This window comes from Protopterus annectens, chromosome 9.part0 (assembly GCF_019279795.1).
Source record: "Protopterus annectens isolate FY-2018-M chromosome 9.part0, PAN1.0, whole genome shotgun sequence".
NCBI lineage: Eukaryota > Metazoa > Chordata > Ceratodontiformes > Protopteridae > Protopterus > Protopterus annectens.
The window spans coordinates 805368171-805387329 of NC_056743.1; the positions used below are offsets into that span (position 1 = coordinate 805368171).

Genomic DNA, 19159 nt, shown 5'->3' on the forward strand with positions numbered 1-19159 from the left:
AGATTTTCCTTCCACACTCTACCAACCCCAAAAAGGTTCCCAGATCTACCCCCAAACCAGTGGGCAGAGGCCAAAAAGCAAGTCATTTCCCTGCTCTCCATGAGGGCAATAGAACACGATCCTGCAGAACAGATAGGCCAAGTTTTCTACTCCCGGCTCTTCCTGGTACCCAGAAAAGAGGGCACCTGGTGCCCCATTCTTGATTTATCCATTCTAAACACCTTCCTGGTGATACCAAAATTTAGAATGCTCACCCTTCAGCAACTACTACCTATGCTGTCCAAGGATGCCTGGCTAGCCACACTAGACTTGAAAGAGGCCTACTGCTCCCAGAGTTTTCACAAAATGCCTGGCTCCCACCATTGCTTTTTGCAGGCAAAGAAATATTCAGATTTACCCATACTTAGATGACTGCCTAATTCAGGCAGACAGGAAAAGCTGCTCAAGCACCTGGCCTTTGTAAAGGACCTACTTACCTCCCTGGGGTACACTATCAAAAAAAATAAATCCAAACTAGTACCCACCCAAAAAATTGTATTCCTGGGAGCAAGCCTGGACACCACATCCCAGATGCCATTCCTTACATCAGAAAACCAAACTTACCTGACAGCTTTTTTCTCCCAACTAGCCACCCAGACCCCAGTTATCCGCAAGGAAAATCCTGCATGATCTGGGGTTCATGGCATCTTGCATTCTACTCATTCCATATGCCAGACTGCATAGGAGGAAACTTCAGTGGTACCTAAAAAGCCTTTGATATCAACACTCTCAAGACCTGGAAAGTATTATACCAGTGATACTTTGTCTAAGGAAAGATTCCCTTTGGTGGGCAGCAGCATGCTACCACAAAAAGGGACTACCCTTCTCACTACCCCTTGCCGCCCAGACCCTCACCACAGACTCATCAGCATGTAGGAAAATGTATTATGGTCTGATGAGACCAAGGTTGATCTTTTTGGCCACAATTCCAAAAGGTACTTTTGGTGCAAAAACAGCACTTCATCATCAAAAGAACACCATCCCCACGGTGAAGCATGGTGGTGGCAGTATCATGCTTTGGAGTTGCTTTTCTTCAGCTGGAACTACGCCTTCAGTCAAGGTGGAGAGAATTATGAACAAATACCAGTCACTTTTGGCCCAAAACATTCAGGCAGCTGCTATAAAGCTTAAGAGGAATTTCACTTTTCATCACGTCCATGACCTCAAGCATATATCCAAATCAACAAAAGAATGGCTTCACCAGAAGAAAATTTAAAGTTTTGGAATGGCCCAGCCAGACCCAGACCGAAGTCCAACAGAAAATCTGTGGGGTGACCTGAAGAGGGCTGTGCACAAGAGATACCATTGCAATCTGACAGATTTGGAGCGCTTTTGCAAAGAAGAGTGGGAAAATATTGCCAAGTCAAGATGTGCCATTCTGATAGACTCCTACCCAAGAAGACGGAAAGTTGTAATTAAATCAAAAGGGGCTTCAACAAAGTATCAGTTTAAGGGTGTGCACACTTATGCAATCAGCTTATTGTACATTTTTTATTTTATTTTCTTCCCCTAACATATTTGTTTTTCAATTGAATTGTACAGGTTATAGGTCACATTAAAGGTGGGAAAAGTTTTGAAATGATTTATTGTGGTCTCATATTTTTATATCACAAAAATCTGGCATTTTAACAGGGGTGTGTACACTTTTTATATCCACTGTATTTGCTATGCAGGTGCTAGAGAAGGCAACACTGGGACCAAAACTTCTCTGTGTGTACATGTTGCAGTGTATGTTTCTTCACAGTCAGCTGTGTCAGTAGTAATAAGAGGTTTCTCTTTTTGGATTGGAGTGTATCCTGGTCTCATGAAAAGCAAACAAATGCCCCAGCCACCTTTCACTCAGCTAGCTGATCATATGACTGACTGACTTGAAGGAAAAAAAGGAAGGGCCAGGACAACTTTTAAAGCAGTTTGCTGTGCTCTTTCTTCCATTTCAGAGAAGTTACTGATCGGGCAAAAGACCATTTTACCAAAGAAAAAAACTTGTCCAGCAGTCTTACAGCCAGAAATAGTACACTGAAAAGTAGCCCCCAGCTACCTTAGGGTCAAGAGGAGGGGGGGTACTGCCATCAGATATCCAAGTGACTATGATGTTCTTCGTGTTTTACTGTTGCAGTCATTACATTTGGGTAATCTGCTGGCAGGTTGCCCTCAGTCGGCCTGATTAACAAAGTCTTGGGTCCATGTCGGTTGCTGTCCCTTCTTCTGTGACGTTAGGTCGTCAGGGGTATAAAACATGCAGCCGACGCCATTACACCAGTCTGTCTTGCTGCGCAGTGCCCGAAGCAGAAACAGTTCACAAGTGCCAGTCGGCAGACTCCTGAAATTTTCGTTTTCGAGTTTCAGAACCGAAGTCTTCAACTAAAAGCTAAGTACCCCATTGGGGAAAATTTTTCTTGCTCCTTACCGATGTCAGTAAAAGTTAATAATTGCATTACTTGTGGGAAGCAAATACCTCATAAGGATTTTCATTTGTACTGTATTCCTTGCCTAGGCCCTGACCACTATGTGCCTTGCTGTCGGTTTTGTGCTAAATTTAATTTATGCAGGATTAAACGTCGGTATATTTTTGCTTCTAAATATTTTGGCTCAAGATTTAATTATCCAGAAATGTTGTCTGTTAGCAATCCGACTACCGGAATACCTAAAAAAACACAAAGAAAAAGACTGTCGATGTCCAAAACAGACTACAACGCTTCTCCTGAGCCAGTCGCCGGTATTCAGTGAGGTGCTTTCACAGCCCCTGATACCCGCTACTTCTGATTTGCTGGCCTCTACTGAGACCCATTCGGAGTCCGGTATGCCGCAAGATGCTTCAATTATGGAACCCGCGGATGTCTCTACCTTAGATGGGTCCGGAACCTCTGTGCAGGCACCGGCTTCTGAGGGTGTTTTCAGGCCTACAGATTTGTATATTAGACAGTCTCCATCTTCAAAATTAAGGCCAAAATCTAAATCTATGTCTAAAAAAACGACGCCTGGGCCACATGTGCAGGCCCCTATGCCAAAAAAACAAATTATCAAAATGGCTGAAGATTTAATTACTCTGATCAGGGGTAGCCAACCCCCTCCTAAGAGGCCTAGGCAAGACATTGATTCTGAATCCTCTGAACAGGATTCTATTTCTTCTGACATGGGATTTGTCTATTCCTACTTATGAGGACTCTGATGCAGAGGATTCCATTCCTTCTGTCTCTCCCCCCCTGAGGATTTTTCTTTTGGGGAAACTTTACATGCCTTAAGGGAACATTTCCACTGGGAAGGTCAGGGTTTCTCTGAATCTAAAAAGAGACTTAGGGATTTTCTTCTACTTTCTCAGCATAGGCCTTTGGTTGTACCTCCTGTTCTAGACATTGTTGATGATTTTTTTTCAGAGTCTAGTATAACTCCTGATTCTCTGCCTCCGGCTCCTTGTAAGCCAGACAGATACTACAGGGTTCCCGACTCCCACAAATTCCTTTTCATAAACCCTATTGCTGATCCTGAAACCATTTCTCAGGGTCCCAAGGGCATTAAGGCCTCTACAGCCAAAAGTCGTACCCCTTCTGATAAAGATTCCAGGGTGCTGGATAGATGGGGTAAGAAGGTTTACACGTCTGCAACCTTGGCAATCAGGGCTTTAAACTGTCAATTTCATATGCTTAAATATCAACAGCATATCATGGGACTACTTAAACAGAAAATTATGTTAATTTCTGACTGTGTGGAAAATAAAGAATTGCAGGATTTATAGCATTCAGCTGTGCAAGTTGGAAAACATACTTTGCAATGTGGTTTTGATTCCTTGAAGGCCTCTTGCAGAGCTGCTGTAACTGGATCTGTGTTAAGAAGGCATGCTTGGCTCAAAGAGCAAACTCTGCCTGACCATGTTAAAGCAAAATTTTTGGATGCTCCTTTACAACAGGACCGTCTCTTTGGTAATGAGGCTGAAGAAGTGTTAAAAAAGATGGAAGATAAAGCTAAATCTATGAAAACTGGGAAAGATTTCTTAAAAGTGCAACCCCCAAGATTTAGTAGGCACTGGCCTACTAAGAACTGGTCCTTTCCAGTCCCCTCTAGAGCCGCTCAAGTCAAATCAAGACATTCCAAAGGCTCCAGGTTTCAGTCACAAGGAACTTTTAGAACAAAACAATGTGGTGCCTCCACCTCCAAATCTGGAAGCAACAAGGCACCTCCCTATGGTAAACAGTCTCAATGACTTCCCTCTACAATCACCAAGCACTTACCTCTTGGCCACCCCTTTGGGGGGAAAACTAGCACTTCATACACGAAACTGGCAACTTATTACCCAGGACTAATGGGTTTTAAATATAGTATCCCAGGGATACAGATTTCACTTCCACGCGTTGCCAATCCCAAACGGATGGCCAGATCTGCCCCCAAATCAGTGGGCAGAAGCCCAGAAACAAGTTCTGTCCATCATGAACATGGGGGCTATTCAACCAGTACCAGAAGAGGAAAAGGGACACTGTTTCTATTCCAGACTTTTCATGGTACCCAGAAAAGACATATCATGGCATCCAATTCTGGACTTATCCACTCTAAACACATTTCTGGACATTCCAAAATTCAAGATGCTGACTCTTCAACAGTTACTACCTATGCTAAGTAAAGATTCCTGGTTGGTAACTCTAGACTTAAAACAGACTTACCTGCATATCCCAGTCAGGGAATCTTACAGAAGATACCTCCGTTTCAAAGCAGGCTACTTGCATTACCAGTTTTCTGCACTGCCCTTTGGCTTATCTACTGTGCCCAGGGTCTTCACAAAGTGCCTGGCACCAGTAATTGCATTTTGCAGGCAAAGAAATATTCAGATATATCCATACCTGGACGATTGTCTAATTCAGGCAGAAAACAAGGACATTCTTCTAAAGCATCTGCATTTGTAAAAAGGGTTCTTACTTGTCTAGGGTACACCATAAACGAAAATAAATCAGAACTGCTACCTTCTCAAAAAAATTACATTCCTGGGTGCAAGCTTGAATACAACTGCCCAGATGACTTACCTTACACCAGAAAAGCAAATTCAATTGATGACTTGCTTCAAACAGGTGGCCACAAAAACCCTGCTATCTGCAAGACAAATTCTGCAAGCCTTGGGGTACACGGTATCCTGCATTCTTCTAATTCCATATGCAAGACTGCATATGAGGAAGCTTCAGTGGTTTTTGTCACAGCCTGGAAACAATGATTCCTATTATACCTTGCCTGCAACTAGAGTTCCTATGGTGGGCAGAGGCCTGCCACCAAAACAAGGGACTGCCATTCACTCCACCCCCTGCCACCCAAACCCTAACAGACGCATCAGACTATGCTTGGGGGGCTCATCTGGCAGGGAAGTGCATTCAGGGCAAATGGAGCCCAAATCAAATGCACCTACATATCAATCAGAAAGAGATGCTAGTTGTAGAGAATGCTCTGACAGCCTTCAAGGACTACCTTCATCCAGGACAACTAATGATAGACAGACAACACCACAGTTATGTGGTACATAAACAAGCAGGGGGGTACACATTCCTACCCCCTTTGCACACTAGCCATGGCATTGTGGAACATGGCCTTGACCTATCAGATACCAACTACAAGCTCAATTCCTGCCAGGAAAGCTAATTACTCTGGCAGACGAACTAAGCAGAAATCTTATGGACCCACACGAATAAAAACTGGAACCACAAGTTTTCAACATGTTGACACGCAAATGGAGGAACCCAGACATAGTTCTGGGGTGAGACAAAAAGATCTATCAGTTGGACAAATTCTGCACAATAATTCATCACAAAAAGTTGGAAAGTGAATGCTCTGTCATTCAGATGGAAAAACCTATCAATCTATGCTTTTCCCTCTCTACCTCTGCTCTCCAAAGTTCTACTAAAAATCAAACAGGACAAACCAAAAATGATTCTGATTGCTCTAGACTGGCCTTGCCAACACTGGTACCCACTCCTGCGCAATGTGTCACACCTTCCTCCATGGCATCTGCCTCAGACACCATACCCTACTGTCTCAGCAGAACTACCAAGTTCTGCACACTCCGCTCCAAACTTTGAATCTTGCAGCATGGCTAATCAACTAATTTCACCCTTGGCATCCCTCAGCAAACCAGTGATGGATGTCATTTTGGAGGTTAGAAGGCCTAGTACTAGAAAATCTTATGCTGACAAATGGAAAAGATTCTGTGCCTGGAACCACTCACAAGGAATAAGCACAGCAATGCCCAATATTCCTCAGATTCTCAATACTTAACTGAGATTCTTCACAAGGGCCTATCTTATTCTTCCATAAAAATCCATGCCTCTGCTATTTCAGTTCATTACAACACAGAACCTCCCCCCTTCTCTCATCCTCTGCTAAAGCAGTATCTCAGAGGGGCCAAAATTTTAAGACCTCCCAGGAGAGCACCAACTCCTGCATGGGACCTCAATTTTGTTTTGGAAAAACTCTCTCCCTCCTTTTGTGCCAGCTGCTACTGCAGACCTAAAATTTCTCTCCTGGAAAACAGCTTTCCTCTTAGCAGTCACTTCAGCTAGAAGGATTTCAGAATCACAGGCTCTTATGGCAGTGGAGCCTTTCATTATTTTTCATCTGGACAGGGTGGTTCTCAGGTCCAATCCATCTTTCATGCCTAAGGTGGTATCCAGTGTGGCTCTTAATTTGACCATTCATCTGCCAACTTTCTTCCCCAATCCACAGAACAAGGGTGAGCGGATTCTGCATTCATTGGATGTACACAGACAACTTAGATTTTACTTAAACAGGACAAAATCTCTAAGAAAATCTGAACAACTATCGGTGGCATTTGGTGCAGGGGCAGAGGGAAAGGCTATTTCAAAGCAAACTGTCTCGAAATGGATAAGCCATAGTATTAGTTTCTGCTATATGCACCATGGTAAACCTATCCCCAAGGGGATTAGGTCTCATTCCACCAGGGCTGCATCTACTTCAGCAGCCTTTCTCAGAGGGGTTCCTACCAGAGACGTTCTAGAAGCTGCTACCTGGAGCTCAGTTCATACATTCACCAAACATTACCATTTACCTCTCTTCTCTAAATTCAGAGCTGGCTTTGCCACTGCTGTCCTGCAGGGCCTTATAGCTGCTCCTAATGCTGTATAAATCCATCCTCCCAACCATAGCTTTGGGATTCTACCCAAATGTAATGACTGCAACAGTGAAACACAAAGAACATAGTACAGTTGTGTACACTTACCATAAATGTAGATGTTCGAGTGTATTCACTGTTGCAGTCCTGGTTTACCCACCCTCCAGCCCCGTGTTTTTCTCTTCTATACCTCTCCTTTCTTTTACTATGCTTAAAAGTCTTTTTGGGTGTATTTGCTTTTGTTTGGAGGTATATATTTTGTGTATTAAATTATATATATATATACATATATATATATATATATATATATATATATATATACATATATATATATATACATATATATATATATATATATATACATATACATATATATATATACATATATATATATATATATATATATATATATATATAAATTTGTGCCAGAAATCGATTTTTGTCCTATGTCTCAAAACTGACTGCTAAATTCGATCTATGGTGAAAGGACAGGTTTGTGTCTGAGAGTTCCCCTTCTGTGGAACAGGTTTCCCATTAATGTGAAGCAAAACTCTTCCTAACTTTATTCAAATGAAACCTGGACAAGTGAATGGGAAATCAGAAATACACCCCAGATCTAGCACCTGTCTCTAATGGATAGAGGCAACCTGTAAATCTTGCTTACATATATCTACTAAAGTAATCTCAAAGGTGCACAGACTTGTGGGATACATTTGGAGTGCTTGGCTAGACTTATAAAGGTCCCAGTAGTCATGAGCCTAGTATGGTCCCATAAACCTGTGAACTTTTTTGCACCCTCCTTGCTAAGTAGAATTTGCAGAACAGATTTTTTTCTCATTCCCATGGATTAATGCAGGTCTTCCCACCTTGTCCAATGGTTAAGAAAATAATTTTCATAGTGAAGTAAGTGTGACACCTCATTCTCATAGCTTTTTGACCAAGACAGCCATGGTTGTTTTGATGAAAATATCTATTCTTCCGTAGTGGCCATTGCCTTTTCACCAATCGTTAATGACTCAACAGCGAAACAGAATATTGCATCTCATTCACAGTCAAAGTTCCAGTTCTCTTAGCTTGCAGGATATAATAATTCCTAGCAGTTTTTCCAACCAAGTGGTAAGGAAAACCGAAGAATGCAAGGAGGTCTGTCTTACAGAAGTGGAAGGGATTTGTTTCTTGGACTACCCCAAAGGGCTTACACCCATTGAACATAAATTCCACATCTTGGATTACCTAAACTTTCTCTTAAACCAAACTTAGAATTTTCATTCTTTAAAGTACATGTATCTGCAGTTTCTACTCGAGTACTGCTGTTGAACTGATTGCATCAAACCTATCCCTTAAGGGCTTTGTGAAAGATATCGTTCATTTTGGGCCTCCTAGAAGACGTCTGTCTCTTCCCTGGCATTTAAATTTTATGCTCTAAAATTTAACTTTCAATCCCTTTGAAGTAGTCGACACAGTGGGCATTATTTTAATTAGAAAAGGCTGTTTCTAATTGCTGTAACCTAAGGGAGAACAAGCTTTCACATCCTTCATAATGGAAGAATGGGTGCTTCTACAAGTCATATCCTTCATTTATGCTCGAGGCTGCCTCAGCAGCATCACCTAACTGATCTGCTCAGATCCCAGTTACATTGCCATACTTTCAGTGAAGGGAAGCACATCCTGTGTATGAAGTGAACGTGCATTAAAAGCTAAGATAATGCACTAGGTGACCTCATGGGCTCCCTATTGAAGTGTCTTCATTTTAAATGCCAACAAACTGGGGGAAATAATGAAAACACAGAAGAACAAATCTCAAAAATCGCTCTCCTTGAAACTTCTGCACATATCTCCCCCCCCCCCCCAAACTTACCTATGCCAATTCCAAGATCTCCATACCTCGGAAAAAATGGAATATTCTGAGGAATGGCATCTCGGACTTCAGTATATATGTCTGACTTTTTGGCCATTCAGTCTTCGTATTTCAGGACTCACTGTTCCAGGTCCCGACATTTCAGATGGTTACCAACCTCACGCTTTCATGAAACACGTCAATTTTTGTCCCTAAAGAAAGAGAAAGAATGCCTTTTTGTAAGTGGCTGTCCCACTGTAGCACTTTTTGTTGTGATGAGTGCAGTAAGCCCTTACAAGGCACTATTTCAGCATATTACATTACAACAAGCAACTCAACAAATTTAGAAGTGCTTCTACAGAACATTTTTATCTTCCTGAATAACTGACTGTGTGGGAGTATATTCCATCTTACTGTTGGTTATGCATGTTTGTAAGGTATTTGCCATAAGTAGATGTTTAAGGGGTTTACCTTTACAACATCTGAAATAACATGTACGACTCATCATATATCTGACTGTAAAGGTTGGAAACTGTACTTTCAAATGCTGAAAACACAGAAAGTGCCAAAAAAACGAATTTGACATTCCGGGAATGTCGAATGTTTTTGAAACATCTGACATTTCTGGATGTTTCCAAACACTTATGCAGGGGGGCAAGCCCCCCTGCACCCCCAACACCGCCCTGCTAATTTAATATACTTTGAGATCACACTACAGTTAGGGAAGGCGTACATGTTCCGATCCCCACTGTAGTGCGATATACACTCAGAATGCCAAATCCACGAGTGAATGCACACTGGCATTCGTTCATTTGTGATTTCAGCAATTCATAGTTCATTATTATGAACGTTTGAAATCGTACATTCTCACATCTGTCGTAGCAGATGTGCACTTCAACCTTATGAAGGTAAACAGTTTAAGTAAAGGTTACTACAACAGTAAAGCTTTCCTTCCACATGTATGGTGACTGTGTATATGGCTAAGTATGGTTATTTCAGTTGGGAAGTTGTTCTTCAGTGTTTATTAGATGCTTTACACTTTAGTGTTTGGGTCAGTACTAGGTTTTTGTCTGCCACAGGTATATTTTCCTGTGGGACCTTTAGGCTTAGCGTACACAGCAGTATTAGGCATGTATATAAGAAGCTAAACATTTGATCTAATGTCAATCTTCACATAATCCTTGTCTGTGGGCTCAATTCCGAGCCTCTGAACCGACTCTGCCGTTTATTTCAGCTTGCGCCTTCCAAACTCTCGAGTTAGGCTTTTACCCATATTGCTCCTCTCCGATTACCTTAGATCTCATTTGCCACTTCATATGTCAGATGAGTTCAACCACTCTCGAGCCTTGGCTTAAGATTTAAGTAGGTTTTTCATCATTTTTCTCTTGACAAGGTCCTTTTTATCTTCTAGTAAATCTCTTCTTTACCTGCTCCTCTCGTTAGTTGTTTTCTACGTGTGAGTGCCTCTCTCGGTCAGTTTCCTCTCTACCATTGGTAGTGTTTTTATAGTACTCCCCTTTTACCTTTTTAAGGTAGTCCTCTTTACCATAGTTGGTATTTTCTCTGTCTGATATATATATATATATATATATATATATATATATATATATATATATATTTCCTGTCGAGTGCGTGTACTCATGCGCAAGTGACTAAACTTCTGCTCATTATGGCGGAAACAGCGGAGTCTCCAGCCAAATCTTCGAAAGGTACCTCAGGTTTTAAGAGGTGTCTTAAATGTCAGGGCAAAATGCCCAATTCCAACAGACATACATTGTGCACCTACTTTCTGGTCAATTTCATTTGCAAGATAGTTGCTCTATCTGTCTTGGCTTCTCTACCAGGACTCGTACATAACATAAGTTCATTCTAAAAGGCCTTTTGAAGAGTGACTTTGAAGAGGCCATTTCTGTGTCAAAAACAGAAGACAGTTAATCTTCATAATCTTTCTCTTCCTCTAGGAAACGCTTTCTTCAGTACCAAGCATTTCGGAACCTTTCAAGAAGGCTTCAAATCGCTCTTCGATGCCAATGGGTTCAGTGGCACAGAAAGTAGGACATGATTTGACACCAACAAAAACTTCATAGCCGACATTGGTTTCCTCAGCACTGACAAACAGGTACCGGAACAACCACAATTATCTCTGTACCAAGATGTAGGTACTGTCCTTCAACTGATCCTTTTAAGGATAGACTTCCCGGCCCCTTCATTGATGTCAGACCCCCTAGGTCTCCAACTGCATCGGTTCAGTCCACTAAGAGTCTCTTCGGGGCCGACATCATGAGACTGGTGGAGCAGCTCCTCACTGTGAGGGGATTGTCTTCGGTTCCTAGCCAAGCTGGTGTCGGAACCAGCCCTACCACGACACCACCTGTTCCTCCTCCAACTCCTGTTGAGACATTGGAGCCCTCTGTTTCCCAACTCACAGCATTGACGGTCTCAGTTCCAGTAGCAACTTCTTCTCCAGTGCCAAGAGCTGCCTTGAGTTCCTCTGACCTTTCAGCACTGGAGGCCTCCCAGGGTTGTCTCCTTGGTTGAGTCAGACGTGCATGGGTCGGCTTCTTGATCTTCAGCACCATCTATGACACTTGGTGCTTCGGCCTTTGTAAGATCGACCCAGGCTTCAGTTTTGGAGGTCGCCTCTTCCGTGCAGGGGGGGGGGGGTTCGACCTCTGTTCTGAAGGAGTCTGTCGGTTCCGGGCTTCCATCCCTCTACGGGGGGGGGGGCAGCTTTTCAAATCATGGTGAAGGCCTTGTCCATTGGGGACTTGTTCTCTGCCATCCCTGTCGTGACAGATCTCAACATCCCCTTGTCCAGAGCTCCCATCGGTCTCATCACCCGGACAGAGGGCAGAAAAGCTCCAGGAAAGATCCACCTTGGTGTCTTCCTGTTCAAATGCTTTCCCAGAGCACCCCCCCCCCCACCGAGGAAGTACCTGTGAAGAAAGAGTGCAAGAGGAAGCACTTGGAGTCCCTGGAGGAGTCTTTTATCGTAGATGCCGACTTTGATGAAGGGGGAGGTTCCCCCAGGTCACCACCCCCTGATGATTCCTTTGGGGACTTCCTGGAAATCCTAAAACCGAGGGTTGGCTGGTCTTCCCTCCAGCCTTCTTCCAAGGAGTCTGTATATCAGGAGGCTTTTTACTTCTTGGATCTCTCCACCTGTTTCCAATCTCATCAGATTGATCGCTCAGCGGGTGTGGAAGATGCCCAACTCCGTTGAACCGATCCCCAAGAGACCTGGTTGGATCCTTTCAGCCCCTAAAGATGAACACTGGTCAGACGGCATACCCATTGACCCCATGGTGATGGCAGCAGCCATAAAGAAGGAACTTGCTGAGGAAAGTCTGACTATCCACCCTCCAAACAAGGAGTCTAGGACTATGGATAGTTTTGGGAAGCATGTTTACGCTTTAGTGACCCTTGCTCTCAAGTCCTTGAATTACATGGCACATTTCACGGGGTTTCAGAGGGATGTGATAAAACAGCTCTCAGATACCCTTTCAGGAGCAGTAGCTGAACAGGTACAGGACAAAGTTGCCTTTCAGCTCGCAACTCTTGAAGCGATTTCTAACTCGTCTATGCGGCTGATTGCCCTTGCAGCTGAACGGATGACAAAGAGCAGCGGGTTCAGACATAGCCATTAGAAGGCATTCCTAGATGCGCTTGCATGATTTTGCGGACCCATTTATAGCATCATTCATCAACACTCCGTTTGACCGATCATCCCTTTTTGGCCCCAAAGTTAGACACACTCACCAGATGTTGAAAGGATGTGAAGACTCTTTCTGCCATGGGTGTACGTTTCTCCACTCCTCAAAGGCGCTACTCTAGGAACCAGAGAAATGGGAGACTATGGTTTAAAAAATTCCAAGGGTATTACCAGGTTTCAGGTGGCAAAGACTTCCCCGGACAGAGGGGGAAGAAATGGAAGGCGCCACCCCAGAGGCAGAAGTGGCCCACAGAATCGGAGGTTCAGAGATTCTTTTTCTGGTACTTCCTACCACGACCCCTGAAGGGAGGCCCAATTGCCCTCCTTTGGAGGCAATTGTGGGGGATGATTATCCCTGCAGCAGCCCACCTGGCAACTGATAACTTCGGACAAATGGATGCAAGGAATAATATTCAGAGGTTGTAAGATCCCACTTTCCGTACTCCAAAAATCCAAAAAAGACTCCCAGATGTTCCGCCCAGTCACAGGGAAGTGGCAGTTCTAGAAATTCAAAAACTGCTCAACAAATGAGACATCCAGAAAGTCCCAGCAGACCAAATAACATCCGGGTTTTACTCAAAATTTTTTTTAGTGCCCAAAAAACAGGGGACTGGAGACCCATCTTGGATCTTAGCCAGCTCAGCAAGGCAGTTCAGTAAACCAAGTTCCGGATAGTCTCAGTACAGTTGATACTTCCATTCTTAGAAAAAGACAATTAGATGTGCTCTGTAGATGTCCAGGATGCATTTTACTACATAAAAACAGACAAATGCTCATGGGGGGTCCTGCACTTCCATCCTGGAACCAGTCATTTCCATTTCTGAGCACTGCCCTTTGGACTCACCTCAGCCCCCAGGGTGTTCACCAAGTGCATGGCAGAGTTTGCAGCTCATCTCAGACTGCAAGGATTTTGAATTTTTCCATATCTCGACAAATGGCTCCTCACTGCTCCCACTAAGTGTCAGTTAGAACAGGCAAGTGATTACACTGTGCATCTCTGTACATACCTAGACATCACAATAATTACAAAAAGTCAAATTTAAAGTCTTCTCAACAATTAGAATTCATCGGGGCCCAGGTGGACACTGTTAAAGGAATTACTTCACTTTCAGTAGAATAACTACAAAGGATCAGATCTCAGGTCAGACAAATTATCCAATGCAAAAGGGTTCCAGCCAGATTAGTCCTACAAGCATTGGGCTTAATGGCAGCCTCAGTCACTCTTGTTCCCTTAGCAAGGTACCACATGGGACTCTTACAGTGGTTACTTGCTTCCCAGTGGACTCTGATGCATCAACCATGTCTTACCTAGTCATGATTACCAGTTGCTGCAAACAGGATCTTTCATGGTGGCTCCATTCTAACAAGATTCTCTTGGGTCAGCTATTCATTCTTCCACAACCCCAAGCCATAGTGACCACAGGTGCTTCCTAGATTGGGGGGGGGGCATTATCTGGGAAGGACAGTCCAAGGCACGTGGTCCCAACTGGAGGCCAACTTACACATTAATGTTATGAAGATGAGGGCAGTGCTATCAGCGTTGCATGCATCCCACGATGCCCATCCTGTGGGAACGGTTGCAATTCAAACAGACAAACATGTCAGTAGTTTGGTATATCAACAAGTAAGGGGGAACCAAATCTTACCCACTGTGTCGAGAAGACCTCCGAGTTTGGCAATGGGCGATTTCTTCCAACCGCCTTTTCACAGCAACGCACATTCTGGGGAGCTTCAACGTGATAGCGGACAAGCTGAGCAAGAACCATTGTCATGCCTCACAAGTAGTCTCTCAATCCTGTGGTGGCAAAGGAGATTTTTCTTCACTGGGGCCAACCTTGGTGTGATCTTTTTGCGTCGCCTCTGAACAACAAATGCAGCAGTTACTTTGCCCAATCCCCCACTCCGGGGGAGTCATCCGAAGAAGCTGTTCTCTACAGTTGGCCCCCTGTTCTTCTCTATACATTTCCCTAGACTCCCTTGATTTCCCAGTTTCTAAAGAAAGCCAAGAGGTTGGAGAACTCAGTAATCCTCATTGTCTCCTTTTGGCCTTGACAAGTTTGGTTTCCCTTCCTGTGGCCTCATCTTCTTTGGAAACCATGGATACTGGACCCAGCTCCAGACCTGCCCTCTCCTCTGGAGGGCATGGTTCATCCAAACCTCCAACATCTCAAGCTCGCAGCATGGCTTCTCCAATTCCTGTGATTGCCAGACATCCTTTCCTTTCCTGTCCTGTACGTTAAATCATTGTGGCCCCATCACAAGCCTTCAAGTAGGAAACTGTATCAAAGTAAATGGGGAAAAGTTTGCAAGGTGGGCCCTTATGAATGAACTTGACCCTTATACGACTCCGATTCAAATGTTCTGAATTTTTGTAGCTAACCTTTATCAATCTGATTCCTCTTCCTCAACAATTAAAGTCCATCTAGCTGCAATCTCGAACTTCCATATGGAATTTGATGGGTCATCCCTTATATCACACAAATATTGTAAACCCTCCTTGAAGGGAGCTCTAATGTTAAGATCTCCTTTTAAAGAACCCATTCCTCCGTGGCATCTAACACTAATTCTTTAGTCCCTTACTTTTACTCCCTTTGAATCGTCAGCTGCTTGTGACTTAGTTTCTGACATGGAAAACTATATTTTTAGTAGCTATCGCATCTAACAGAAGAGTATCTGAACTCCAGGCTTTGTCCTGCAAACCACCGTACATAATATTTCACAAAGACAGGGTCTCCTTTAGGACTAATCAATCCTTTTTACCGGAAGTAGTTTCAGAATCTAATATCAGTCACACCCTTCAGCGACCAGTCTTTTCCCCCAATGTTTCCAACAAAGGGAAGTACTCCTTTCATTTATTAAACTTTCACAGACAGTTGCATTTTTATCCTCACAGAACGAAAGACTTAAAATCCAACCAGCTGTTTGTTTCCTCTTCCTCTTTCTTTAGGTAATCCAGTTTCAAAGGTTAGCTTGGCAAAATGACTTGGAGGCTGTATTACATCTATTTGTCAGTCAAAAGGGCTCCTTCACACCCAGTTAAGGCCCATTTACCTAGAGCTGTGGCAGCTTCATGCAGTTTTCATGCCAGAGCTTCTTTAGATGACATTTGTGCAGCAGACACTTGGGCTTCTTCTCATACCTTTATCACTCATTACAAACTGGATCAGGTCTCTAGGGGACGGGCATCATTCGGTTCGATGGTGCTTAGGAATATTCTTCCATGAGACCTCCCAAGATTTAGGTATCTCTGTCCCACAGTCAAGGATTATGTGAAGATTGCCTGCATCAGATAAAGAAGTTATGTCTTACCATAATCTTCCATCTGTGTCGATCTTCACTAATCCTTGACATCCTCTCCCTCCGGTGACTGTTAGTGGAACAAACTCTCCCAGAACTGGATCATATTATGGACATATATCTGGCCTCTTCTTCCTATTTATTATTTGTCTGCCACTATTTTAGGCAAAATCAATCTGAGTTATTTTGAGAGGAGCATTATGGGTAAAAGCTTAGCTCGAGAGTTTGGAAGGCGCAAGCTGGAATAAACATCCGAGTCTGTTCAAGGCTCAGAACCAAGCCCACAGTCAAGGATTAGTGAAGCTTGGCAACACACATGGCACGTTATGGTAAGACATAACTTCTTTTATCTGCTGGAAAATGGAAGCAGCTGAAAAAAATCTGTCTGGTTATTATGTAATGATTTGCTGTTTTGGCGGTCTGTCTTTGAAGATCTGCTGTTATAGCAACTGTGTTACACAACAGTGCTTTCAGTGACATTCTAAAACATTTGGAGGAGAGATTATTTTTGCAGTAGGTACAATAACTGTGCAAAGACTGAGCAAGGGTCTTCGTGAAGACTAAGATTTAAAAAAGCCAGAAATATAAACTGATTGGAATATGTTGTCCACCAAAGAAGACAATGTGGTCCCAGACTGAAGCAGAGATTTTATTTGCATAGTACCAAGAGAAATGAATACTGGAGAGTAATATCAATCAGCCAAAATACACGTTTGCATAATACAATTCCGTACATAGAATTAACACAGTTTTAAAATCAGGCAGCTTTCTGAAAGGAATAAAAAAAATCTTTAGGTGTTCTTCAAATCACTGCCTTAACACCCAATTATGCATGCCCCCTTTTTTAAAAGGTCACTTAGACATTGGTTTTGGTAGAACACAAACTTGTCATTGTGTAAAATGTACAACCCTGTATTTTGTCTTAAATGTGTCAAGATGTGTGGGGCAACAAATTAGGCAAAGCCATCTTTGTCATTACATCTTCAATGCGTTTTCTGCATATTTGGCATTTTGAGTCCTTGCGTGCAGTTCTTTCACAAAATGAGGGACTGTTTGTTTTCTTTCTTAGTACCTCATTCTAGAATTGGTTCACTGCTGACAGATCTTTTTAAGTCTGTGCTTCTGATCCCACCTTTGTCTGTTTCTGGGAAGTTGTGCATACGTAATGCTATCCTACAGCACGCGCTGTCCTTGGTCCTGGAAGAGATCTGTGCTGCTAAAAGAAAAGTTCAGTTGCTCTTGATCAGTATAAACAAATGTTCTGCTCAGACTATTTCTTGTGCTAAAGAGCACTGTGTCAGTATGACTTGTCATGGGTCTTAATTCCCTCATGAAGTGGGGATAATTAATAATGACCCTTTAAAGATTAGGCCTGCTGCTCCTCTGTACTGAATCTTAACTTGCTGCTTAGATATGGAGAAAACTGTCTTATTCATATTATTATAGGTAGTCTGTACATCTTGTATTTGTTTACATGACAGATGACACCTTTCTAAAGCTTGCCTTTTAGCACTTCACTGAGATGCCATAGTGGCTGCCATTTGAATGCAAAGGCTAGAATTTTTTATTTATTTTTAATGAGAAAAAGTGATTAACACTGCTCCCCTCTCCGGGCCTTGCATTACTACATCTGTATTCTGTTTAATGAAGTCAAAGGCTGAAGTCCTGCCTAAAGCCTTGGCAGTATCCCCATTATGTTAGTGTTTTGAACACTGTCCAGTGCAGGGTTTTCCTACCCTTTGTGTAAAGAAAGGACTTTCCATAAAGAATGGCTTTGAAGGTAGCTATTTTCTTTTGGACTGGCGAGATGCTTGTTATACAATTTGACTTTGTTGCAGATGTAGACACAAAGGTGATACTTTCACTCTTCTGGGGAACCCATCTTGAATATGTGATCTGTATTGGGGAGTCTGTCTGGAAGAGTATCGGAGGCTGTGAGGTTGAGTTTGACCTTCTGATCTCCTCAGATGTGACATGGAAAATTGAACAGAGCTATAGCATTGTATTATCTTCCAGTTCTTTCTCCAGCTGGGTCAGCTTCTGACTAATTTAGTAAAAAAATGTACTGATGCCCCATCAAACAGAGCGAGACTAAGCCTAACCCCTTTTTATAGGAATGCAGTTGTGGAATGTCAGAACCACCTGGCATACCTTTTCAGGCCCAGTTCTTGTTTTCTGCCATTTTCAGGTTTTACCAGAATTTTTCATTAGTTATGTTTCACCTACTTTGTTAAACAGAGCTGATTGGAAAAATACATCCTTAGTATAGCAGTGCCAAATAATGCATTCTGTTAATTTTGTTCTGGGGGAGGAAGAGGGCACACATGCATCTGCTTTCATATTCCAGCAATGACCATGGAATATTGGCAAATGAATGGGTTCCAGTCCTTGAGGAAACTTGTACTAGATCCTGAGGATTGACATATTACAAATGCACTTGCTCATTTATTACTCATCACTTCCCGAAATGTCTCATTCTTTGGGAGTTGTGCATTTTGAGCTGGATAAGTCTGACAAATAATGATTCAGTCAAATGTCACAATGACTCAGTGATAAATGTGTATCTTTTGCTGACCCTAATTCTTAAGGTGTTCCATTATAAGTAATCTAGGATAGTCGTAGTGTGAAAATGTGATAAGCATTTGGGATTTGTATGTGCAACAGTCACCATAACTGTGCACAAGGGCTGAGGTGGGGGTAGCATTTCATTGATTTAATGTTAAGATCATGAATTACACATTTTGAGAGCCCCTTCATGACGTTTATTGGAAAGATGCAGTTATGGGGAGTTCTGCTGGTGAAATGACTGAACCCCACCACCAACCAAAAGACTGATAGCTTACAAATCGAATAATAGTTAGTAATATTGTCTGCTCTTTTTAGTAGGCTGTGTACCTTGATTGTGTATGACTTGCTTGTGTATTGCAGATCAGCGTAATAGTAGTATATAGCAAGTCCTCCCCCTCGAACTGTAAATGTTCATGTATGTAATTAGCAGCAGAGATGATTGTATTGTTTGCACAGTTTTAATAAATTGTATACAATAACTTAAGCAGTCATTGTCTGTGAGACCTATTGTGCTAAAGTCCCTGGTATGACAAAAAAAGTCAGACTCCACTAAAAAGCACTTTAATTTCTGAGCTTTGGTTTAGATTATACTGTTTTGCACTAAAAC

General features: G+C 42.6%; 1 protein-coding gene across 2 annotated transcripts in view; it reads left to right on the forward strand.

Annotated features, from left to right (window-relative positions):
* Positions 1-19159, forward strand: part of TFCP2 (transcription factor CP2) — a 1028615-nt gene that overhangs the window by 294387 nt on the left and 715069 nt on the right. The gene's annotated exons all lie outside the window — the stretch shown is intronic.